At 37.7% G+C, this 26,697-nt stretch overlaps 1 protein-coding gene, 1 long non-coding RNA gene and 1 other non-coding gene across 3 annotated transcripts in view; 2 read left to right on the top strand and 1 right to left on the bottom strand.

Moving 5' to 3' along the window:
* The window catches only part of LOC113245427 (uncharacterized), a 427,039-nt gene that overhangs the window by 169,625 nt on the left and 230,717 nt on the right, over nucleotides 1-26,697 (top strand). The gene's annotated exons all lie outside the window — the stretch shown is intronic.
* EFEMP1 (EGF containing fibulin extracellular matrix protein 1) overlaps nucleotides 1-26,697 on the bottom strand; it is a 59,398-nt gene that overhangs the window by 20,606 nt on the left and 12,095 nt on the right. The window lies entirely within an intron of this gene.
* LOC113247671 (U6 spliceosomal RNA) lies at nucleotides 8,062-8,166 on the top strand. The gene has a single exon (XR_003313335.1). It is a non-coding gene; the product is annotated as a U6 spliceosomal RNA (small nuclear RNA).

The following is a 26,697-nucleotide window of genomic DNA, read 5'->3' on the forward strand; positions in this document are numbered from 1 at the left end:
GTATGCGTTTCAGTTGTCTTAAACATCAGAGAGTTAACGTGGTAAGTCAGTAAAGCATACATGTATGTCAGAGACTTGAAGCAGAATATCCATTCCTATGCTGGTACACCAGAAGACCCTGATTTCCCCAGGCTTTTCGTTTATGAAAGGCCTCTGTGGTGGGAGTATCTCAAATGGCAAAAGCACTGCTTTATCTTAAGGGAAATGATGCGGGTCAGCCATGATTTTCCTTGTAATCTAGGAAAAAGTACTCCGGGGAGAGGAGTTTTTGTTTTGCTTTTAAACTATCTATAATTTATCCTCGACAGTGAAGCTCACCAGGTTCTTAAGCAATCAGTTAACACATTCCCCGGGCCCTAGCCCTAAGCTCTTTGAGGATGGGGTCTACATCTTACTTTTTTCTGTATTCCTAATGCCTAGCAGAGTGCATGAAACATCGTGGGTTTTCAATAACTGTTTATTCATAAAATGGATGAGTGAATGATAATCATTTGCTGGAACCGATGCCTAGAGTTTGAGAGAAGTAAGATCACTGTTTTGTCTTATGAACTAATCATTCACAAGGAAGGGTGACAGGCAAGATGTGAGAAACAGCAAAACCAACAAGATGTCAGCACATGGAAACTGTAGGAAAGCAGTGATGTTGAGAAGTGCAGAAACTAGGAGGCATAAGGTAGCATCGGAGGTGGGTGGCTGTGGAAGGTCTGTTGGGCCAGGGGAGTTTTGAGCTGCATTTTGAAGAAGTCGAGGAGGCTATTTCTAGGCAGGAGGCAGGTCGCATTAGAAAATGTCCTACGAAACAAACGTGGTCTGCAAGACAGCTGGACTCAGCATGGCTGGAAGGGCTGTGTGCGTGGAGCCTGCTGCAGTGCCCACTTGAAGGTGCTCATAAAGTGGCAGCTCAAGCCCTAAGCAAAAATTCAGGGCCTTAAAGGTGGGATTGGAATTTGAATTGGACACCACAGGGAGCAGCTCTGAACTATGTAGACACAGCCTAATGTAAACATAGCCAAAGAACAAAATAATAGAGTGTGCTTCCTAAAATATCACAACACGTAAATCAACTTACATTTCATCATTCTAATGCATTAAGAATAGCTAAGGGCAGTATTTGGTGATTCCCTCATTTTTCAAAAATGTGCCCACACTCTCCCTCCTAGTGATTTATACTGTTGTAGGTCCCTTTCTTGCTGACTTTGGCACCACCATCGCTTCAAATAATGCAGTCTGATCTTTGCTCGGCTCTTGCTCCTAGCCTCTTTATCATGCTGACCCCCAGTCTATGGAACTGCATATTTGGTTTCCTCTCAAAAGTTAATGGAGGCAACTGTGTCCACATCTCTGTGGTGTCCATTAAGTCCCTGCTTAGGCCCTCATTCTCTATGTTTTTGGCTCCTTCCCGTCATTCTGACTCATATTTCCCAAACCCCTGACTCATGCTGCTTTCTCTCTCTTATGCAACATTTTAATCTCTGCAATGTTCTTTTCATAATTTGATAACTTACCACGACATGGACATTCAGTGTGTTTTCATGGGCAAACGTTTTCTGTACCTTAAATGCTTTAGATTTTTTAGATTTAGACTTTGCTGCTTTAGGTTTAAGGAATGATTCAGAACTACCTTGGAATAATCCACCACTGCCCAGGGATGGGAGAACACACTGAAAAAGGAGGAAGGGACTGAAGTGATTTTTGCATCTGTCACTGCCCAGGTGACCTAGGACCATGGAATCAATTCTTTTTCTCTGTTTCTCTATCTATAAAATAGACTGTCCATCCTTAATGATGCAAGGATTTTTTTAAAAAGTTCAGAATCTTCAAAATATATCTTTTTGTTTCTAGACTGTAAATGTTTAAAGTAAAATAGCCACATCTTTACTAGTTCTGTGGGGAGCACTGTACGTGCTTTGTGATTATTACTTGATGGCGCTGTCCTTTGAACTCCTGTGGTTAAAACAAAGGCAGTGGTTAAATTCAAGTTGCTATTTCTTCATCTGTGTGGATTTCCAATCTTATATATTCTGCAACCATACTAATTTAATCTCATAAATGAAGTAAAGTAGAAAAAAAGAGGTCAGGGATTCATGTTTACTGTGAGAAGGAGCTACTTTATTCCTAGACTCTTCCCTTCCCTTCCCTCTCCTTCCCTCTCCTTTCCTCTCCTACCCTTTCTTCTCCCTCTCCTTCCCTCTCCCTCTTCCTTCCCTCTCTTCCTTCCTTCCTTCCTTCCTTCCTTCCTTCCTTCCTTCCTTCCTTTCACATTCTTAACAATTTAGATAGATACCCACTGCTCAGAATGATTGGTCCTAATCCTTTCTAGTGACACAACAATAAATTCGTTCCCAGCACTCTATTTACTCTATAAAACTTTTTAAATAAAAGGGACTTATTGGGTAAGGATCTTATTGTTATTTTGGGTCTTCATCTTATTTTTCAGTATAATCTTGGAAAGTAGGAGCTATCTCAATAAGTGCTGAGAGCATTGCTGTTTTACTACTGCCTCATCCATTCCTGGCTCTTAATGATAATCTGAGTAGTCAAGACATTAAATTACGTTGCTTAAATTTTGATTAGGAAAGAGGCGTGTGATTTTTTATTTAACTTCATATATAAATCTGTTAAAATTCTAAAATTAACTGGTATAAAAATAGGTAAGTGCTTAGCAATATTTAAATATCTATTATTTGATTAGACAATCAGATCTGCAAGGCTCTGATTTAATCCTGATAAGAACTCTGTGAAATAAATGGTCACATCATGCACAATTTATGGAAGAGGCAGGAGGATGTCACTGAAATGTAGATTTGTGAAGTGACTGGCCCAAGGTCACACAGAGTAGAAATTCAAACCCCAGATTTCCATTTTGCCTCTGCAATTTAGGTTTCCAGACAGACTTATTAAGAGCTCTGTATAGCAGACTTTTAATTGTAGTTTTATATATGTATATATATTTAATTTTTCTTAGAAGTAAAGAGAGGGTCGTTCATTTGTAGTGCCTTGATTCCTCCCTTGTGTCTTTCTTCTACATTAGAATAACATTCATAGCTCTCCAAGTCTTCTGTTTCCCTCCCCAGTCCTTAGCCAATTATCAACAATTTTTGTCAAAGACTTTCTATTTCCCTTGCTGCTTCTTTCATAGTACTGGAATCAGATTTATCTGGGCTAAATGCCCAGTTCTAGTTAGCTTTTCACCCTTCTGAAATTATCAGCTAGAATTCACCCAAGCTAAGCAGTTCTAGTGGAGAAAATAAATACTGATATTAAGTAACAAAAGAGAACTGTCTTCATCTATGGCCAGCAGTAGATTTATAGTTCTAGATTCTTATCTGTTCTGGCAAAACAGATTGTTAATAATTTGGTGTGCATTAAATGATAAACAAAAATATCACCAAAATCAACAAACATCAGCCTCCCTGATAGTTCATTTCTTTGTTATAGAGTGGTGAATCAAGTGTCCTGGAAGTCCCTGTCATTGCACTGTGTTCTATCAGAATCTTGAAATATGCTGCTCTCATATGGAAAAATCATTCTACATGTACTTGGAGTTGCTTTTCCAGCAATGATTGATTTGCACTGCAAATCGACCTTTTCTCACCCGGTCTCCTTTGTGGCTAGTGGTGTTCATTTGCAAGATGATGGGATGAGGTTAGACATACAGTTCACGAACATAGGGGAGAAAACCAAGTGGCACACATGGCCAGTTCAACTTGTGACTCATCTGTACTACACACAGACCAAATGCACCAATTGCTCAAAGGCTGAAACAGAACCAGCAAGGAAACAAAGGCCTTAATTATTCTTCAGCTCTTTTTGCAAACAGGCAAAGTGAAGCTTATTGCTTTCAGAATGTTAAGGAAAAACTACTGATCAATGATTGCTAATCACCAGGAGCGTTCTCTGGCATCTCTGTGAATATGTCATTTCCAGCCAAACTTCCTTTTTCACTTCTTAAACTTAATTACCCATTAAAAATATTTTTGGGAAAAGATGACCCTGGTATTTGGAGTGATATTACAACCAGTCATCAATCCACAACCTTGTGAAGGTAAAACAGTATTTTTGAAACAAGTAGCATCATTAATCTTTGCTTAAAGATTGAATTAAAGATGGTCTGTGTGAAAGTGTAAGCCCAGTCCATACAAACTGGGGACGAGCTTCCAACTGCATGGCTTTCAGAGGAATTATGATTCCATCTTATTATGGGATGCCTCTGAACTGACATTTCAATTGTAGTTTTCTGGTGCCTTACCTCTTTACCTCGTTCCTCCCAACCACCTTCCATCCCCAGCTCCAGATCAAACCCCTGGAGAGCGATGAACTGAATGGACACTACATTCAGTTGAGTCCACCAGGCCCTGCCTAAGCACTGTGACTTGATTTCTGGCCTCCTCCTTGAGCCTTGCAGCCAGATTAGTCAGTCTCCCTAGCTCAAAGCACACACATTCTTGGCTTACTCCTTCAGGCCAATCATCGCTTGAGGCCGCACAAGCCCCTGGCTATGGCAATGCCAATTATAACAAGCATGGCTTGGTGACCTCCTAATTGTATGAAACCAATTACATTATACTTGTTGTTCATTCAACAATAAACAGCTTTTGTGCCCACTAAATTGGGGCATACTACTAAATTTGCTGAGTATAATTTGGCAATGCTTCTTCAAATCATTAACTGCTTAAGGCTTTTTAAATAAAGCATATCTTTGTGCTTCTTGCCTTCAGAACATGTTACCTTCTTGTGTATATTTTCCTACCCATCTCATTACATCTTACTTATGATGTTTCTGCACAGTGTTTCCCCATATGCCTCAGGGCCCTTATGTTTTCTGAATTCCAAATGAAGCAGGGAGGTAGGATGAAGGACGGGTGGAACTCACCAAATTTGCACTAAATTCCTTTCTCTTTTTGATTCAAAATTCCAGCACAATGAAAAGCAATGAAAGGATAAATATGTGAGTAAATCTAAATGCATACAGACTGTATAAAACAATAATAGGAAGGTCTTTTGGGATTTATAAAATATTTGGGATTTATAACATATTTGGGATTTATAAAATATTTATAATTAAAATACATGAGAATACATGAGAATAATAAGTTGGCAGGAAGGTAAATAGAGTTTAAGTACTTGAAGGTCCTTGCACTGTTGGGGAAGAGGTAAAACTACTAATTTATTTTAGACTTTGATAAATCAAGGATGCATGTTAAGTAGCCCCTAGGGGAAAAAACTAAAGGAATAGTAAAAGCATAAAACTACAAATCTAATACAGGGGAGAAATGGAATAATACATAATGGTCCATTATTTTAGAGAGAAGGCAAGAGAGGAAAGAAAAGGAAACTAAAATGTGCAGAACAAATAGAAGGCAAATAGTAAAATGGTAGTTTAAACCTAATCATAGCAATAGTTGCATTAATGTAAGCAGATTAAATGCTCTTACTAAAAACCAAAATTCTCAGGCTGATTACAAAAACAAAACCCAAATATGCTGTTTCAAGAGAAACAATTAAATGTAAGGATGGAAAGGAAATATAGGTTAAAGAAAAAAAGATGAATAGTGTACTATGCCAACACTAATCAAAAGAAAGTTGGCTTGCAATATTAATATCAGACAAAGTTGACTTTAAGGGAAAAAGGATTCAGAATTTAACTGCATTTAATCACACAGCCTCCAGATAGACAAAGCACAGATAAGTAAAACTAAAGGGAAGATGAACGCACACAATTACACTAAGAGATTTTAATATACCTGTCTTTGTAACTAAACAAACAAACACATTTTCAGAAATGAACGGAAAATATGAACAACATGATTATAAACTTTGAACTACTTGACATAATATAGAACACTGTATAGTAATACATAACCGATTCAAGCATTGAGTGAGTGTTAAAAGAAAATGATTATATGCTAGCCTTAAGGAAAGTCTAAATACATCTCAAAAATTACAATATACAGATTTTTGTTCCCTCAGTACAATGCATATATGATGGAAATGACAATGACATGACCACAACGAAACTAGAAAAATCCCCTTCTTTCAGAAAAGAAGACATACACTTCCAAACAACTCATGGTTTAAGGAAGATGAAACTGGAATCTGAGACGTCAAACTGAATGAAAATGAAAATATCACATATGAAACCTTGTGGGAAAAAAATGCCAGCCCTTAAGAAGGCCTATAGTCCCTCCTTCTCTCCTTATATCTCCTTCTCTTTGCCCCCACTCTACTCAATTTACAAGAGAAGAAAATACAAATGAGATTTGTAGCTGAGATAGTCTTTTATGAAAGTGAACTTTAGGGTTTTGAAGGGACACTTAGAGAAGAAGGAAAAAAATCTTGACCTTATCTTTCCAAGGACAGAACTAGAGTAAATGGGTAGAAATTTAAGGAAGTCAGATTTTAGTTCAGGGTAAGAGAAGAATATGGTCATTGGACACTTGAATATATTAAGAAGTAGTGAGGTTCCTATCACCAGAAATACACAAATGGTACAATGTGGCTCTCAGTAGCAGGTGGGGATTTGACCAGTCATCTGTGTTGAAAAATGATGTCAAGGCATTGCAAGCAAATATGGCAGAATGTTAACAATTATTGAATCTGGATGGTGGGTGTTCAATATTCATTGTATCGTACATTCAACTCTGAGTTTGAAAATGTTAATTAAGGGCAACTGGGTAGTTCAGTTGGTTAAAAGTCTGCCTTCCGCTCAGGTTGTGAACCCAGAGTCCTGGGATAGAATCCTGCTTCTACATCTGCCTCTGCCTCTGTTTCTCTCTCTCTCTCTCTCTCTCTCTCTTTCTCTCATGAATACATAAATAAAATCTTTAAAAAAAAAGAAAGAAAATGTTCATTAAAAAATTGAAAAATCACGACACCTGGGTGGCTCAGTTGGTTAAGCATCTGACTCTTGGTTTTGGTTCAGGTCACGATCTCAGGATTTTGAGGTCAAGCCCCACATCTCGCTCAGCTCAAAGTGGGCTTGTCCCTCTCCCTCTGCCCCTCCCACAGCTCTCTCTCTGTTGAATAAATAAATAAAGTCTTAAAAAAAAATTGAAAAACAAGGGCACCTGGATGGCTCAGTCAGTTAAGCATCTGCCTTTAGCTCAGGTCATGATCTTAGGGTCCTGGGATCGAGCCCTGCATTGGGCTCTTTTCTCAGCGGAAAGTCTGCTTCTTCCTCTCACTCTCCCTCTGTGTTCTCTCTCTCTCAAATAAATAAATAAAATCTTTAAAAAAATTGAAAAACAGATGCTGCATCTACCTAAATATAGAAAGTCGTAGGGATTCAACAAAATGAATGAATTCTATACCTTCTCTCATTTGACACGTGATGCACGTACATATATCTTTGTACAGTTGTGATGTTTACATTTATACTTGTATAATTTATCCTCTAACATCTGAAAACTTTGCTCTAAGATAAAGTATAGCAAGGAAAGATCTTATCTTAAGTGGTTATTTATTTTATCCCTCTTCCTTGAGCAATGTGACAGTTAAAACCTAGACGTATTATTCCTTGTTCCATATGAATGATTTTTCAGGAAGGAAGGCTCTGCAGCTTTCATCATATTAAAGCATAAGGTTATTCAGTGACTAAAATGTTAAATTTGAACAACTATCAGCTTGTGTCCAAATCCTTCATACGCCAAGTGAGATTTGACTTTTTGGTTTTGTTTCAAATTGATACTATGGTTGCCATTTTCCCCAAGTTACTCATGAATTATCATGCATATTTGAATTTAATTTGCTGATAAATTCTGTTTGACATATGTAGTCTATGGGATATCCCCCCTGTCTATGTTAAAACACTTTCAGTGTTGTGAGGTAATAGCATTCAAATAACTCCTATGAGTTGAAGGAATACCTAAAGGCAATAGGGAACTAAAGAAAATACTGTTCAATGAAACTATTGACCCTGTGAGTGTTTCAATCCTAAAGACTTCTCAAGCTAGCATATAAAATAGCCTTTGGACTTTTAAGTGAATTTGGGACATTTTACCTTACATTTCCATCAGAGACAAAATTATGTTTGGACTATACATTGTCTGTGCCCCCTTCGGCGGGACATGTGGTGGCACATGTACTAAAATTGGAATGATACAGAGAAGATTAGCATGGCCCCTGCGCAAGGATGACTCGCAAATTCGTGGACTGTATGTCCCCTGAGATCTCTTTCAGTTTTAAAAATCGGATATTCAAGCTCACTTTACTGAATTCCTGAATGCTGTTGTAAAAAATAATCATTTTCCCCCTCTTACCTCTTCTGCCCTCTCTACCTTAAAAATATTGGATTCTGGGAAACCTGAACAACATGCTCTTGCTTTTTGGGGACCATGATCATAGATCTCTATTTCTTCTTCCCTTCTTTTTCACTTTTCAGCAGTGGCTTCTGATCTGTAGATTCAAAGGAGGGTCTAAAAATGGACTCATCTTTCAGGATTAAAAGGCTCTGTTAGCTGAGCGGGATGAATAGAAAGTTCTCTTCAATATTTAAATGCACTACCATGTACCTGTAAAGTTACATATTTTCAGGAATTTAGAGTTGCTTAATGCCTGTTTGGCAGCATAAACTCTGAAAAAAATCTCATGGGGAAACACGCCCCATACACAGTTTCTATGTCTGTAGAGTACAAAGGGAGATGGACCTGTGCCCGTTATACGGTTGATACGTTAAAGGTAGATCCCAAACTAAGTCAGTCTTTAAGGGAATTTCTTGGCATGCATAAACACAGAAGGAAAAAAAAAGACTATGTTCTTAGATCTGATGTGTGTGTGTGTGTGTATATATATATATATATATATACTTAAAATGGTTACTGCGTGGAGCACATCCGTAGAGTCTATCATATTCCAAGTTTTCATTTTAGAAGAAAATGGAAAAATTGAGCAATTCATATTGTTAATTTTAAAATTAGCCTGCAATTATTTTTCCCTAGAAATGTAATAATTTATTTATGGAAACCTTTAAATGAAAATCTGGCTTCAGGCATGTATGTGGTTAATGTGGATGACTGCGAGGCTGCCAGAGAGGTGTAGGGATCTCTTTCAGAACTACAACAATCATACTATTTTCTCACTGCACATGATTTTTAAATTCTAAATTATTTTATTTGAGATTGTTTCTTTAGCTGCTTGTACTAGCTTTTTTCTAACCTGTATATTACACCAAGAATTTATCATACCAAGAATTGGAGTTGATGGGAGGATTGTCGATCTTTTCAGAAAGTCTGAGAACCACAGAATAAATTTTTTTCTTGTGCAACTCACTGACAGAATGATATGAACTATAATTGAGACAGAAGAGTGGGTAAGATCACAGGTTTTAGCATCAAATAGGTCTCAGTTCAAATCCAAGCAACACCATGTTTAAGGTGTGTATTCAGGGAAAATTCTTTAATCTTTCCAAGTTTCACTGACAAAGTCTGTCAAGTAGGGATAATACCCATTTCATAATGCTGTTGTGAGTACTAATTGAAGTAACACACCCCTCAAATGGTACCTGGTTGACACTAAGTGCTCAATAAATTGTACTTAACATTGTGAAATGGCTATAAGTCGGTGTACATCAGGTCAGTACTACCGTTGTCTACAGTGCGAGGGAAGCAAAAACCTGCAGAAAGTCAGGGCTTTTAATATAATTTGCTATGCACTTGTATATAATTACCATCCTATCTTTGCTTCCTTGCTCAGTGTCATATTTTGAATGTGGTCTGTTATGACTGAAATCCAGTTGGGAAGAACATCACAGCTTTGAATGATTTCTCTTCCTTTGGCATATTCCAGGTGAACAGATAAGAGAATGGGCAAAATCATTCTTTCTTAAAGCTATTTCTTATTAGGGAAATTGCAAACATTCAAACAAAAGGGATATGGCAAAGCAAAAAAAAAAAATCTAACATCTTTTGCATTTCATAATATTTTGTGATATGAAAGGACAGTTAATGGCTATAGGACCCCCTTCGTGGCAATGGAGTGTTAATGTTTATAAAGACTACTTAGCAAACGTAGCTTTGATTGGAGCTCTAATTAGAACCTATACGTAACTCTCAGAAAGAACTTCTGTGTGAACAAGTTCCAACTACGAAAAAGTTATGACGATATACATTTCAGCAGCAATTTTTATTGTATTGACTATGTGGAGGACATTATGGTCATCATCGTTCAAGGCAGTGATGAAGTTATAAATCAGAACTAAAGAACAGATGGGGAGTATTTTCAAATGTAGTGGAAATAACCACATTGTAAAGTCAGGACAAGTATTTCTGGTTGTTTATTCATAAGGACAAGACTCTAAGATGAACACATCGATGTCTGCCTTTTCAAATGAGTGGGAGTCTTCACAAAACATTACGGTGATCTATGTAATCACTTGTGGCTGATGAAGCATCCATTCAATCATATCATACAGGAGAGTTTGATTTGGAGCCAATTTTTGTTTTGTAAATGCTATGCTAGAAATATGGCAAAACCATGGCATATTAAAAAGTATTCTTTGCATATATTAATTTTGGTTTTCTCCAAACACTAAATGACCTCTTCCCAATGCTTTCATTATAGTTATAGGCAAATTATGTATGTGGATATGACAGACTCTTGTTTCCATATTAAGGGTTTAACAGAGAAAATTAACAAAAAAAGTGAAAGAATTTAAAGCATGAGGAAAAACGCGAGGCTTATGTTGACAGTGTGACAAACCAGCAGGTGGCTAGGCTGACTTCCTTCTGTCATCTTCTTACTTATTCTCTCTTTCTCTGTCCTGCATTTCTGACTTCTTCCTATTTAAATACTCTATTCTGCATTTGCCCTTTCTCAATTTCACTCCGATCAGACAGAGCATTGTTCTAACTTGAGAGCTCTGACCGCTGCCACATCCGAAGTAGTGTTAGTACATCTCCCACTGGTTTGTAGGTCTTGGGCACTGCTACTTCAGCAATGGCCCAGTACTGTGACCCTCCCAAGCACCCTCTGGGAGCTCAGCAGGGTGACCCTGCCATCTTTATCATCTCAGTGAAGGTGAGCTGCTGTCCAGGTCCCCAGAACTCCAACACCTACTGCCAGTCTCATCACTACCCACATAGATGTTGATAAAATGCAGAAGGCTCAAAATTAGTTTGAGCCTCACTGCAACATAACAGATGGTTTAATATAAAAACTAGTCTTTTCCTTAGATTCCAATTTACAAACACATTCTTTTTTTTTTTTTAAAGGATTTTATTTATTTATTTGAGAGAAAGAGAAAGAGTTCATGTGGGGGAAGGGACAGAGGCAGAGAATCCGAAGCCAACTCCACTCTGAGCACGGAGCCAGACGTGGGGCTCAATCCCTTGACCCGTGATCACCCTGATCAAGACCTGAGCAGAAACCAAGAGTCTGTCGCTCAGCCGACTGCACCACCCAGAGCCCTTATCAGTGCATTCTGATATGACCCTCCACATCAGCCAGGCTGCATATCGCCATGTGTAAGACACCTTTTGCCACCTGTCTGACTTTGCCCATGAGCCCCTCCCCAACCTCTCTACTTTAACAGGATAAATTCCTTTTCAAGGTTCAGCTCAGGCCCACCTTTATATGTTTCTTTTCTCAGGTTCCTTTGGTCAATGTAAGATCACTACAGAAAGCAGCTTGTCCAGCTGACTTTGGGACAGCTGTATCCTTGTTAAGAAAGAGCAGTAGCAGCAAATTTGCTATCTCTAGAAAGTCAACTGCCTTGGATAGGTCTTGAATAGCTGTTCCCAACCTCCTCCTTAACTTAAGGGTAAAAGTGTGCCCCTGGCACCTTATCTGGTTCAGGGTCCCAAACAAGTTTTGCTCCAACTACTGATTTCTGGCATTCTTCATTAGGAAACCAGCTGCTGAATAACCCTCGGTATATATTGGTGGCCTTTATAAATTTTATGGCCCCAATTTGTTGAAGGTACCAACTGCGCTCTCCACTGGATTTGATGCATAAATTATGGCACCATTATATTACAACATAGCAAAACATAATAAATAACACTCAGAGCTTCCATAGTATTTATACAATTGTTATTACATTTTTTTTTACAAGACTAAGGAATACCATGCCAAATTGGGTGAGTGTGTAGAACTTCTTGTAGCTTCTGCAAAGGCTGAGTTAAATTTTACTTTCAAATTTGTCTTCCAATAAGTTTTAGTATGAACTTTAAGACAGAACAAACCCCAAGTAGTAAAAATACTTTAAGAACTACAGTTATATTCTAGGTGAATAAAATCACAATGGCCTAGAACAATGCACTAAATGTCGAGTGGATTCTTAATGCTGATGTTTTAAACTTTTCTTTGAGCTAAGATATTTTCCCCACTGCACTCTATTTGGTTAAAAATGTGAGCTGTGCTACTTTTAGAATGAAATTCATACTTAATTTGCCTTGTAGCACTATTATAAGTGGGGAATGAAACCTGTCCTAATTACTTACAATGAAATTATTTAACTGGACTAACAAAGTTAGTATTTAGAAATGTTTTGCAAAGTAAATTATGTGTTTCCCTCCTCTGTGAGCAAAGAGAGTGGACTTCATTCGGATTTGCATACGTTCTGTATTTGTATAGGACATCTTTCACTTGGTGCAGATGAAAACTCATTATGTCACTTTCCAGTATCTTCAGGATAAAATTCAAACTTTTTAATGTGATGTGCAACGCCCTTCATGACTTGATCCTTGCTTACCATCATGTACTACACACTGAATCATGCAGAACACTTGTTCCCTTCTTCTCTCTTTTATTTAGGACCTTAGCAAGTGCTCTCTGCATGGAACATTCTTTCTCCTTCCGTCCCTCACTCCCCTCAATTTGTTAAAGGCTAATTCACACCTTCCTTAGACTGGAGCCTGTGTCACCTTCTCTGGGAAGTCTTTAAAATGGGAGACTCAAAATGTCACACTGTAATTACTGTCCACTCCCTCTTAGACTGTGAGCTTTAGAAGGCGGGCACAATAGGCTTTTTTATCTTTGTATTCGCAGTACCTACTGTGCTTAGCACATAATAGTTACTCAACTCAGGCTTCTTGAATAATCTTACAGTTACAGGATATTTAGTGGTCTTGTGCCACCTTCCAAACTGTAATTAACAAAGCAAATGTTAAAATCCAGTATAAAAGAATAAAGTAAATCTAGGCAACTAACACATCATCTCCAGAAGACCCCACTTTTAAGAAGTATATGCATGACTATTGCTTATGAAATGTTTTAGAATTGAAACTTAAAGAGATCAATACACAGACAGAACAGGTGTTTTACCTTTGCAAAATTCTAGCTGTTGGTTAAGTTTTAAATACACACACACACACAAAGTATCACAACTTAGTGAAGTGAGATCTAAATCCAGTTAAAATTCTTTTGGATTATTTCATAAGGTGAACTACATATTCTTATGTTTTTAAGTCCTTGCTTTATCAGCTTAGCAGTCCAGCCTTACCCTCACTCCCAAACGGCCCTTCCAAACCCCTCCTTCCCTTTTCGTACTCAATTTAAATTCTCATTTTTAATTAAGGTAATTGTGAACTAGGAAATGCATTTCCCCTAGCCATATGGAGAACTTTTTGTTCTCCTCTATTTATAACCAGATTATTCCTTGGTTCATGCTTATATGCAAAATGGATGGTAGAGGACTTAATGGGGAGAGTGGGCCTATGGGTAGTTACTGCTTGCCATAATTTCCTGTAATTGCAAAAAACTTTTTTATAATCAGGGCATGACTCTGCTTAGATTACGTTCATTGAATTTCACAACATCACAGTCTTAACCATATTAGAAATAAGAGCAACTGCTGTTAAAGGTCTATGTTCAGACGTAGTTTATGGTTAGAGACTTACTCTGTATTCCTTCAGCCATATATTATGACTAATGAACATTCTACAGTTTAATGGATGTGAGCATGAGACAGAAAGGCTGATTGTTCAAAAGATCATTTAAGGGCTTGTTTAGCTCCTAATTGGTTATTTCATGGGGTGTAGGAGCTGAAATTATACCAAAATATTATTAATCGACTATTTGATGTTTACCTTTATGATACCTATGAATAAATATATATTGCTAAACAATATTATAAATCATTTATTGTAGTTGGAGTGGAACTTGTTTAGAATTGTCTTTGACTCAGGATTTGACTCATCACTTATTTACAAAAATAATGAATGTGTCTGTTAGAAATGATTTTAAACAAATTAATTATGATCCTGAAAATAGTCCTTGTGGATCAAACTCTTTTTATGCTTCTTATTAGCATTGTTATTATATGTACAGTACTTGAAAATTAATGTAACTCCTTTTTGAGGAACTCATTCACTTTACAAGAAGTCAGATCTGCCCCCATCTCCCATCCCAGTCCTACTAAGGTGATTCAACACATTTAGCCATATGTGTATACTTATTTTTCCCTCTCATCCTACAACTGTTCGGAAGTAGCATTTTCATTATGTCATTTTTTTATTCAAAATCTTTCTCAAGTTATAACATTACTAAATCTAAATGGCTTAACCGAGAATTGGATTCATACAAACTGTCCTCCAATGACTTTTCTTAACTTGATTCCTGTGGTTCCCACAATAGCCCCCCTTTCCCTCACCCCAAACAGTGACAGGATATTGTCACCATTATTCTGCATATAGGACATCTCCCCAGCAAAGCCTGCCTTTTCTCCTCTAAGGATTATTTATACCCAGTTGGTCTTTCATGACCCAGATTATATCCACTGCCTCCGAAAAGCACGTTATGGCCCCTGATTGTAGCAAGCAATCCCTCCTCTGGACTCCCACCTCCGCTTTTACCATTGACTCCATGGGGACTGAGGCCCTCGACTAAAGTTTTGTTGACCTGAATTGTTAAGCTGAATTATTTGTATTATTTAATTTTTTTAAAAATCAACCTTACCTTACCACTACAGATAGACTGAAAAATCCTTGCAAGAAAGGCTATATGTCTAGGCATCTAGTACAGTTTGGATACATATTAACTGAATATATAGTTGCATGAATTGATGAATAAATGACTAAAAATTGAACAAATGAATGCATGAATGGTGCAGATGTCAGAGTATACATGAGAAAATATATCCTAAATTTAGATGAACAATTTGGGGTCTGGTGAGGGAAAGGTGGAATTCTTTAAAACCAAGGCTCATGATATTTTAATGCTTACAGGGCAAAAAGTAGTGGCTCTAGCAAGAATGGCCAGAAATAGGCTTTTTTAGTTCCATAATCCCTCAGTTGAGCTCTGCATGTTTGGGAATTTAAGATCAGCATGATGTTATGGTGACAACCTGGCCACACAATGTCCCTCTTTCCTTCTACGCAAGGAGGGATCATGACTTCATTCTCTGGGAAGGGGACTCTCCTCCAAAGCATTCAAGGATCATCTCTCTGAAAAATTAAATGAAATGCAAAATGGGGGCAGGACAGAACCAATCTTAGAGAGCATGCATGAATTCTGGGGGGAAAAGTCATTGCTGAGTTTTATAATTTTTTTGTCTTTTAAACCTTTGAAAAAAGAGACCAACTCTGGTTTCAGTTTAATTTTTTTTTCAAAAAAAAAAAAAAAAAAACCCCAAAAACCCTACATGGCCACTTCTTCAAATTTGTTCCAGATGGATTTAGTCATAGAATGATTGATTATCCACTCAGTGTGAGCTATGTGGTTAAGCTCAGAAACCTACAACAAACTAGTTTGGAGCTGTGTTTCATGGTAAATGGCAGAAAGGATAATCCTTAAGCTGTCATTTTAGAGTTAGTGATGAGGAAAGAGGAATTTAGTGGGGCTACTTATGTCAAGAGAATGTATTAGCAAATGGATGGTTGAATATGAAGAAATCTTATGAGCGTGATACTTTTTTTTTTTTTTCCTCTGGACTTCATGGTAAGGGGAACCAGATCTGACTGGCAGCCGCCTTAAAGGCTTCCCCAGCTCTCACTGCCTGCTCCGTGGACCAGACCACCTCCCCAGGATGCTCCAGGCCTGAGGCCGGAGGCTGGCGTCTACGTGGAAGCTGGGGCACCCATTTATCCTAGCCTACACAATAGGCCCACAGAGGTTTTTATTATTGGTATCAGAGACACCTGGGCAAATCTGGAAACTAATTCTGGGGAGAGTGAACCAAAGAGAAACTATACTGCATTCCACACAGAGCTGTATCATGCACTTTAAAAAGCAATTTAACAACATTTGGTATCTTTTCATTTAAAAAAAAACACACTTCCTTTGGATTTTAATTACTCTTTTTAATAGCTGTATTAGCATTTTATCTATTCTTTCCATCTGGTTAATTTACAATTTAGCTACTAGAACATTCTTTTAGGAGAGACTGGTTGTGTCTGGTGGCTTTCCCCACCTGCCACCATTTGATTTTACTGGTTCTCCTATATGTTGTTCAACTTTTTGGTTTCCATCTTCACTGATTTTTCTGTTTGTGCTCATATATCTTTTCTCTTTTTTCTTTCCCTTAGAGGGCTCTTCGGCTCTATTATTGTCTTCTTGCTGAAAAACGAGCCACTAACCTTCCTCCTAATCAAGATACCTACCCTTAGAATCCCAAGAAAATCCATGCTGGTTTTTATGGCTTCTGAATTTTTAAGTCTTACATAACTTATTTATTGTAATCTTAGGTTATGCTCAGCACATGTCTCCTAGTAGACTTTTGAGGCAAAAGAAAAGATGTAAACATGTGTAAACATAAAAATGACAGTTCTAGGCACGGGCTTTTGACTAGGCTGAAGGAAGAAAAATGTGACCAAAACAGAACAGAGGTTTCTATGGGAGAGATGGAGAACATTTTCCATGATTCCCTAACAAACACAAATAACACAGATGTCTAGGACAAAAGTTAACATGACGAAGAAGAATTTTTACTAAATTTATTTTATGTAACAGGCATTCAGGTATATGCTAATCTGTAAGAATAAAGGTAGTTCTTCTGCTTGCTCATAAAGTTTTTGTTTCATGGATATTGTTTATTTATAGAATAGATTAAAGGGGTTCTTAATCAAAAGTTTCAGAATCAAAGAATATAGTCATAATTATTTAGGAGTGGTTTTGGAGAGGATTGGTAGCATTTTAGAAGTTCCAAATCCATGAAGGAGAGAAGGGTATACTCATTCAGAAGGAGCTATCAGAAGAGCGAGGTTCTTCTTAACAGACAGTACTTTGCCTATTTCAACCACACCCATCAGGCAGTGTATCTGAATGAGTCATCCAGTCTCCTGTACTGCTGGGGAGGTGGGTGCATTTTGCTTTTTAACTCATATTTTGCTTTTCAAAACCATTCAAAATTCTAGATTTAACTCTTAAAGTTTGGGCTGGAATCGATGGAGGGGGAATTTTCATTATAGATCGTGGTAGGCAGCTACTGACATGGCTCCCAATGATTCCAGACTCCTCACATTCATACTGTTGAATGGAGACTGGATCTTGTGACTTATTTCTAATGAACAGAACATGGCAAAAATGATGGGTTGTCACTTCCATGATTAAGTCACAAAAGACTGTGACTTCAGTCTTAGTAGTGTTCTCTCTCTCTTGCCCCCTCCCTTGCTTACTCTGATGAAGAAGGCTGCTATGTTGTGAGATGGTCTATGGAGAGGTGTATGTGGCAAGGAGTTGAAGGAGGAAGAACTCATGACCAACGGAGGCAGGAAGTAAATCCTGCCAACACCCATTAGTGAGGGAGCTAGGATGTGGATCTTTCCCAGTGAAGCCTAGAGATGACTTCAGCCTTGTGAAAGACCCAAAGCCAGGGGACCCAGCTAAGCCACATCTCAATTTCTGACCCAGAAAAAATGTGAGATAATAAGGGTTTGTTGTTTCAAACCGCTAAGTTTTAGGGTAATTTGTTATGTGGCAACAGATAACTAGTGTGTAGACTTCCTTATGGTTTCTATGTGATGGATAATAACCCATACTCAGGAAAGATTGGTTACTTTGTTGTAAACCTGGTTTGAGTCTGAGTCTGAAAATATCCCCAAATATGAAATGAATAGATTTGTAGAACTTAAACAGATTGTTCTTTGCTGAAAGGTACTTAGGAAGGCAGGAAATCTTAACTGAAGGCAGGACATTTTAATTCAAAATCAAGAAATAATACAGAGCCTTTAATATTTAGTGTAGTCACCTTTACATATTAAAGCAGTTTATATTAATACATGCAAAAAAAAGTATATTTACTGTGCAGCAAAATAAAAATAACTCCTTTTTCTGCTAGGGTTGAAATGGAGTCCTGGGCTATGACATGAACCACAATAATTACCCCTGTCAGTGCCTGGGGAAAAGACTGCAGTGATCTGGCTTGAAAGCTTCAGTGATTTGGTCCAGACCTAACAAAGAACCAGTACTAGGTGTGAACTGTTTTGTCAATAAAGCTTCACGTCATTAGAACTGTCTGGATTTTGTTTCTGAGTCATTAATGCTATTACAATCACAGAATGCACCTGCATTCTTCCCAGGGCAGATTTTAACTTGTTCTGGTATGTTTTTCTGATAAAAATACCATCTGAAAGGCAAAGAACTCCTATCAATAGAAGCAGCTTAAAGGCCAGGCATGTATCAATCATGAGCCACATAGCAACCACACTTCGAAAGCTTATAACCTAGACAAAGTACACTCTTTACCTCTCTCTTAATTTCTCTCTCATTCTTCTACAGTTGTTTTGAATAAGAGCTGGGAAGGGCGGCTTTTTAATTTTAACAGCTGAGAAAACTGAGGCCCAGAGAGGTTAACTGGCTTAATATAGTCAAGTCACTTAGGGGAAGACCCAGATGGAAACCTTTGTCTCTTGCTGAGTTTCCTGGGGTTTCTGCCACTCTTTGCTGCCAAAGACTACTTTCTGGGATCCTCCTGAGCATTCAAGCATAAAAACATTCCACTACAGGGGAAAATTATATTAATTAGTAAGCAAAGGAAATATCTATGTATTACAGCTGTAGCTGTAACAATGGAATTTACATCGGAGAAACTGAGTACTAACCAGAGGAGAAAATATCTTTTTGGAAAAACAAACGAACAAACAAAACCTCACCACATGCAAATTATCCAAATTATACCACATTTTGCTAAAGGCAGGAAATAGAGGATGAAGAATCACTAGACACATCAGCTTCCTGTGGGAAGCACAAACTTTCAACTACTGGAAGACAGGCTCTGTATATATCCACAAAATCTGGGGACTTTGTAGAAATGTGAAATCTCAGGTCTCATCCCAGACCTACTGAATCAGAATTTTCATTTTAATAGGATCTCCGGGTAATTTATATTGCATTAAAATGTGAGAAGCCCTAGTCTATCACACGTAGCATATAAAAGATTCTCAAAAACTTATTAAACAATTGAATCGCAAATTTAAAGACTCCACTAGCCAACTTTATAAAAACAGTAAAACTGATTTATTCAGAGTCACCCTTCCTTTTTTTCTTCATCAGTTTTTTTTTTTTGAGGAAAATAGGCATTTACATGTATGAACGTAAGTGGAAATTTGGTAATTGTAATACTATTTTATGAGATACTTCAGTAGAACCTATTTTCGATTAGCGTAGTCTACACTTACTCATTGTCCTTAAAGCTCCTATCTTGCTCTCCTTTTCCCCTCTCTTCCAGTTCCATTCTACATCTCTTTGTTTCTGCCCCTCATTCTTCTTACAGCTGCTCCTGACTCCCAGGGTAAAAGGAGATTCCTGGAAGAGAAGGTTATAGCTCAGCTATTTGCCCTATCTTGCTTTTTTTTCCTCCACAAATGTGTGAATATGGTCCTGGCCTCTACCCTAACAGGTGTTCGCTGCATTTTTTTGGGTTTTTCCCTAGATGACTGATTTTCATACTGAATGGTATGTGGTGATGGCAGGTAGTGTTGGGGGGAGAGTGTTACCATTACTTGAGTCTCTTAGCAGAGGAGCCAGGGAAGTCCCATAACAGGCTTCACCGTTCCATTCTAATAATATTTGGTATATATATTTACAATCAGTCAATGAGCAAGCAACATTAAGTCACGAATTTTCAGCAACTGCAGTTACTCAGTTGTGATCTGTCTGGATAAGTGGTTCACCTAACTGTCACAGCAAAGAGAAATTATTTCTTCTCCTTTAAGGGAAAGTGGTGTTTTCTTTCTGCTGAGTAGTAGAATTGACATAACAGAGATGTGTCATTTTTTTAAGAACAGTTTGTAAATGTAGCTCTCCAAATCAAGCGCAAAGACGTGGTTTGAACTTGAATCTGCACTGATTCCTCTTTTCCTAACTTGAGAACTATACTGAATAACTAGCTGGTAGTTTTACCCACTTCTCAGGACTTTGATTTGATTTTTTTTAAGCTCTTCAGAAAATTCAAAACACTACTCATATTTAATGAAATAATTCATGCAATCTTCCTTGTTGAGGTCTTCGTTATTTTCTCTTGTCACTATAAACTGTTCCCTTAATATGAGACCAGAAACTGTATTTTACCAAGAAAAACCATGTATTTTACCAAGAAAAACCATGTTATGACCCTATGTAACACTTTTGGTAATGTGTAATTCTGCCTACTCCTGACTTTGATGTTATAACCAGATTTTCCAACAATTCTTTAAAACTTTCTATTAGAACCCTAATACTGTTTGTGGCTGGGTTTTTACAATGGCAACTAAATAGCCCAAGATCTTCTAATAGAGTGATATTCTGATGGTCTATTTGGGGTATTAACCATCTGTGACAGCTTGGTTTCTTGAAAACTATAGCTCTGGCATGCTTACACAATCCATTTTTCCGCTTAAATTGAAAAATCAATGAGAAGATTTTTTAGTTTACTTAGAGCTGAACTCTCATTTACAATGGTTTTGTTATTTAACATCTTTTTTTGAATGAACTATTCACCAAATAATCTTTCCTCGTATTTCAGAACTATCATTAGCTACTTAAATTGCACCATGATTAAGTTTCCTTCTTTCATTTAGCTTCGTTTTTTTTATCATTAGCTTATTTATTTATTTATTTTTCAATCACTAAAGAAGGAAGGTCATGCAGTTGAAGTTCAGAACAAAGCCCTGCATCTTTACCAGCTTGTGTGGGAGTATTCCCCCACCCCTCTGGCTACCTCCCTGGATTAGGGTTCTTCTGATTCGCCAGGTCATGAACTGTTTTTACAAAAGGGACCCACAGGTTTCACTGGGAAGTTTAATTAATCATGAATGACTGGAATTTTCTGCCTTGCTTGTTGAGTGGACTTTTATTCCGGGCTACCTCCTGACTATATAATTTACCAAAGTCTGAAGAATGAAAGAGCATGGGGATTCAGTGTCAGACTCAAATAAGCTATTTTTAAATCCATTCTATGAGGGTCTATCTAAAAAGTTTATTTTGCTAATAATTCTGTTGCTCATTGTAGAATGCAGAGGTGGATCAGGATGGAATCTAGGTAAATCTCTAAGGAAGATTAGTAAAGAAACAGCCAGGGTGCTGTAGAAGCATAAGACAACAGGGCCTTAGAGGGCACCCCCTATCACTTTTACTTCTATTTTGTTGACCCTGTCTTTACTCCATCTAACAAAATTACTTGTTGATTAAATAATGCAGTAGCTGTCCAAGGTGTCCTGTTCTCCTGTGATAGGTAAACACATGAATTTAGAAAGCAGTTTCCAGCGCTGATATTACAGAAATAATGAGAGAGTAACAATCATTTTAGAAGCTTTATCAGCTTGGATCAATTTAATTTGGGTACTTGTTACTTTCCTATCAAAAATGATGGTGCATAATACATGTCTGTGCATGTGCATGGATATGGATATGAACCTGAGTGGGTGTGTGCGTGTGTGAGTACATGTGTGTGAGCGGGAATAGATGCAAGCTAGGCAAGAAAGGGGACATTGGGCCTGCAGAGGCATATTTCTGAGGTGTCTTTGAACACCTTCTTTTAGAATGTCCTTGTCTCTTTTAAATGAGGTATCTTCTGGTATCACAAACTCTCAGGAAAGAACATGGATAAGGAGAGAAAACCATCTTATATAATAATCTCTCCTCAGGCCTCAAATTATGAAACTCAGTGATTAGAAAAAAAATTCGTCAGTGGGTTTAGTAAAATTAAATGGTGCCAGATACCTCAATTGCTCCTGTATTTTGGGAGAATAATTAGAGTTCAAATAGTTCTCTAAGAAGCCTCCTCAACAACAGTTCAAGGGATTCAATAGCAGATTCTGAAAAACAGACATACCGCTCTTCGTAATTAATACTGAGTAAAAATTTGGTAATTTTTTGGTAAAAAATTTTGGTAAAAAATTTATTCTTTTTATTAAATTTATTTTTTTTTACCAATTTTTGGTAAGAAAAATACTGAGTTTTTTTTACTGAATAGTAAAAATGTCAATCACAATTTAATGGCATGCTCATTTGCGAATGTATGTATGAGAGGAGAACTCTGCTGCAAAATATTTTGCAAGTAAAATCTAACTAATCACCATTAAACAAAAAAATCTTCCTTAATCCGGATTGTGATAGACCTGGCTTCCAGGGAGAACACCGAATAGAACCCTGTGAATTGTTTCCCATTTTGGATCATGTTCTACACCTCCACTCAAGGGAGTAGGAGTAGATTCCTTACAGGACACATAGCTGTGTAGGGTGCAAAATTTGTTTCATTACAGTTGCTGGAACTTTTTGGGATTTAACTATATGCACAACAGTAGTTTCAATTCCCATTATGATTCTTATTTTTGCTGGACATACATAAAAGCTATACACACAGGGGCGCCTGGGTGGCGCAGTCGTTAAGCGTCTGCCTTCGGCTCAGGGCGTGATCCCGGCGTTCTGGGATCGAGCCCCATATCAGGCTCCTCTGCTGGGAGCCTGCTTCTTCCTCTCCCACTCCCCCTGCTTGTGTTCCCTCTCTCGCTGGCTGTCTCTCTCTGTCAAATTAATAAATAAAATCTTTTTTAAAAAAAAGCTATACACACAACTTTTTCGGGTGTCTCTGGTTCCATTCCCTACTTGACATTCTTATTTCATCTACAGTTCAAGTATAAGCTAGTTAGTAGCTCCCAATGGGGCCCTCAGTAGCTGGTTTCTTTCTTCCTGGGCCCCTGGGATCCATGGATTTTCTTCTCACCTCCCAAGCAATTCAGCTCTTCCTACCTTGGAACCAGATCAGAACTGTACTTTTTAAAGTCACCTACACCCAACTAAATGACTTTCCTGGGTTCTATCCTTCAGCATTTGAACAAAGTTGACATTAAAAAGGATAATTTCTGGCTGGTAGTTGATGAAAATGACCACGATGGATTGCTCTGATCTTTTCTTCCTTTCTTACTCTTATTTTAGAGAGCTCTTTTATCAAGTGCCCTGAGCTTGTTCACAATATCAGAGAGTTTACATAAATATTTTCCAGCCTTATGATTGTCACTTCAAATCTCATAAATATTAACATTTCCCCTAAACAACTCTATTTTCATTATTCACCATTAGATTTCTGAGGAATTATATATTTGTTACAAAGAGGCATTCACTAGTTAAATGACTTGTCAGAAAGTAAAAGAAAAAAAAATCTAGTATTTCCAATTACTAGTTTTGCCCTAGGGATAACAGAAGCCTGTTTATTCACCAATGTTTATTAAAAACCTAACAATCCAGGATGTAAAGAATAGATGTGATAGCTCCTTTCAAGTTGCTTAAGCTTAAAATGGGAACAAGATATCTAAGACCCCAATTATTAATGAGAAATTTGATAACATATATAGTTGGGAAATATACCTTTATATACGTTTGGTACTTAACAGCTCATTTACAAGGATGGTTTTAGAACTCAGAGTAAACCATAAGCCTGAGCTCTCTGATGCTTAAAAGCCATTCATTTATTCAATTAAACACACACACACATGCACAAAAAACCCCACATCTGCTTAGTGTCTATTCAATAATAAATAAAACAGGACACAGTTCAGGAAGATATTTAGACAGAGCTGGAGGAACATATTAGGATTATATCAGGGAGAGTTACTGAGGCTGGAACCAGTCATAGATGTTGGCTATGCAGTGGCTCAGCATCATGTGTACTTTCTGATGAGGTTTTCGTCTACCTACCCTTATGCCTTTCCTTGTTAGCATTCCTATCAGCAGCACACTATTTCTGGGGGACTCTCCTGGGAAACCACTCTAGAGTAGAAGAAACATGGACACAATGCTGATTCTCACCTATTCTGCTTGGCTACATGATGGTTACTTCCTCTATATGGTTTGGATTTTTTAATTTCCTCATGACACCTCTCAACCTCCCCTCATCATTCTCTTCTAACTGGTCCATTCTAGGCCACCTGGGTGGCTCAGTGGTTAAGCGTCTGCCTTCGGCTCAGGTCATGATCCCTGGGTCCTGGGATCGAGCCCCCACATCGGGCTCCCTGCTCAGTCGGGGCGCCTGCTTCTCCCCTCCTTCTGCCTGCAGCTCTCCCTGTTTGTGCTCGTGCTCTCTCTCTGTCAAATAAATAAATGAAATCTTAAAAAAAAAATAAAGATCCATCCCAGGGAGGAACTAAACTTTTGTTCTTGACCACATTTCTGGTTACAGGTCTTTTTTAAAATTTTGTCCAAATATAGATTTCAGTAAATTGGAAGGATACCTGTATCACACACTGGTGATACTTTAAGCAGTTCGTTATGCACTTCTTGCGATGTCCCGTGTGTCGCATTGCTGGACTGTTGTCGGTTTCTTTTATTGCTTTTTGATGACTGAGGGGTCGATGATGCCAAGTTTCCTAAGGACAATGACCACTCCTTCCTTCCACTTTGTTTCTATCAAAGTGCCTCACAAGAGAAAGTAGTTCTCAAACTTGACTGAGTTTGTTGAGCACTCACTGAAAGGGTTTGTGTTCTGTTTGATCAATTTCACTTGCGGTATTGCCTGGTTACCCTTGAATAGGACAGATGCACAATTATTTGAAAAGTAGTTCAAGGTTTAAAAATTGATTTTGCTCAAATCTTAAGTTTTTCAGTCTATTTAGTACACATTTACATAACATTGATTCACTGTCTCTTCTTCCTTTGATCTGCAGTTATATGAAATTGACAGCAATAAGCTATCCATGCTGCTGCCAGTATCTTGCCACTCAGCCTTCCTTCATGTCATTTCTTAATTTCATCTTTATTAAATGTTTACAAATCAGTTAGGTTCAAGCTACAAGCCTAAAATTGTGGCTAAATGCTTGCAATGACAGCTGTGGTTTTCTGCCAATATTTGAATGCAGTTTTCTTGATCAGTTTTGTTTTTGAGTGTGCAATTTGCAGTTACCTCCTGGAAAAAGAAGCATGCTAATGGATTTCAGATGTGGCGTGAATTACTTATTTGTACGTTCGTGCAAAATCAAACACATTTGGGACAAATTTCGTTTACTCTTTGGTTTCAAAGAATAGAATTGTGCCAGTAATTCAGCAAGTGTAAGGGCAATCTTTACAAATAGGGCAACTTGTTGATTTCAAAGAATACAGTTTGAGACTTTCTGCTGGAGAAAGAAATAATGAGCCAGTAACCAGTGCACATTCCTGAAGTTACCCAGGCTTGCAATTCTACTCTCATCTGCTTCTTTTTGCTGCTACAGGGAGAGGGAAATTCATTCCACAGATTAAGTGTTAACTAGTTTTAACAAGAATCTCGTCTTTGATGAGAAGTAAATCTTTGATCAAGTTTAAATTGAACAGAAGACACTATGGGAACATTCTTCTAATATCTGATGATATTCATAGAATCTAAGTAGAATGAGATGTCAGCTGGGCATCTGGTAGTGGAAGGATCTCGTATCACTTTGGTAAATGAAAGATGTTTTAAAGCCAAAGTCAGAATCAACTTTCTCGTTTGTGACTCTGCATGAACTAAACCTCTGGATGGCATTATCTCATCTCACCAGTTTGTGCTGTGAGCATAAGGGGTGCCTACAGAAGGTATGAGTATTTCTTAGCACCAACCATTGCCATAGCCAGACCAGAACTTATAGATTCACCAACTGACAATTTAAGGACTGTTATGGTATTTCACATTTTCAGGTTTTATAGAGAGATGCAAGGTCTCTTGTTTTTGTCTTTAGATGCTTCCTTTCCCTCTAGACTGCACATATCATACCCTACTAACTAGGACTCATGACCACTCATGTTTAGGAATCAGAGTACTGATGATGACAATAAAAAGGCGAGAGAAGTAAAATAGAAACAGAATATATATTTTTGATAGTTTCTTTTTCCTACTTCACATTTCCCATGTAAAGTATTATAACCCTACCCTCTGATTTTTGTAGCTGAATACAATTCTCCGATGTTAAGATTAAGTTGTGGCTGTGGTTCTCAAACTTGAACACACGTCAAAATCATAGGATTATTAAAACACAGACTGCTGAGTGCCATCCCCACAGTTTCTGATTCAATAGGTCTGATGGAGCCCAGGAATTAGCATTTCTAATAAATTACTGGATGCTGCTAACGCTGCTAGTCTAGGGACCACACTCTATGAAACCACAGACTTAGGCAGTTATAGATCATAGTCTTTTGTTGCAGAAGTGTGATCATACTGACCTCTTTCATCCTTTCACCTCAAATAGTTGCTATTCAATTTTTATGAGGCAATTTTAAGGACACTTCTTGAGTGTGCATGAGTCAGATACATATACATATTGTTCACAAATGTATATTAGAAATAAGTCTTTTTTTAAAGATTTATTTATTTATTTGAGAGAGAGCGAGACAGCATGTGTG

This window comes from Ursus arctos, unplaced genomic scaffold (genome assembly GCF_023065955.2).
Source record: "Ursus arctos isolate Adak ecotype North America unplaced genomic scaffold, UrsArc2.0 scaffold_8, whole genome shotgun sequence".
Classification (NCBI taxonomy): domain Eukaryota; kingdom Metazoa; phylum Chordata; class Mammalia; order Carnivora; family Ursidae; genus Ursus; species Ursus arctos.